We start from the raw sequence: 550 nt of genomic DNA, 5'->3' as shown, positions 1-550 counted from the left end.
GGGGGGGGGTCGTGGGGGTTCGGTGGTTATTTCTTTATTTGTGCCATTGTTCGGGCAGTATTGCAGCTGCATGTGGAAAGGGGAAATTAGTATATGAGGTAGGCAGAAAGTGAAATCATAGTAACACATGTATTAGTAGTAGTAACTCTTTTTCTGTACAAAATATTAGCGCTGAATGTTTCAGTAGGTATGAATGCCAGAAAATCCGTTGTTTCATTTGGTAGCATTTTAAAAAGGAAAAAAAAATGCTTATTTGAAAATGGTTCCACTTTTAAGGGTTTTTTGTTTTTCTCGTGTGTGTGTGTGTGTGTGTGTGTGTGTGTGTGTGTGTGTGTGCTTGAAAGAGAGATTCTGATATAGCTCTCGTGTTAAGACTTTTTTATTACGGTTGTTGGGATTTCGTGGCCTCGTGGAGAACAGTGCTGTGCTCCACCCTTCGGTTTTGCCCTGGAAAACGGGACAGCTAGAACTCAGAACCCAATGTGAATCACATGGCACTTCATAGGCATGTGTTACAGCGGAGGAGCTGGCCAACAGTATTTTTGTTTTC

This window comes from Echinops telfairi, unplaced genomic scaffold (assembly GCF_000313985.2).
Source record: "Echinops telfairi isolate 266 unplaced genomic scaffold, ASM31398v2 ScPeMD7_3533;HRSCAF=4204_0, whole genome shotgun sequence".
NCBI lineage: Eukaryota > Metazoa > Chordata > Mammalia > Afrosoricida > Tenrecidae > Echinops > Echinops telfairi.
The sequence above is the reverse complement of the archived record's forward strand: the minus strand, read 5'-3'. Positions refer to the sequence as shown.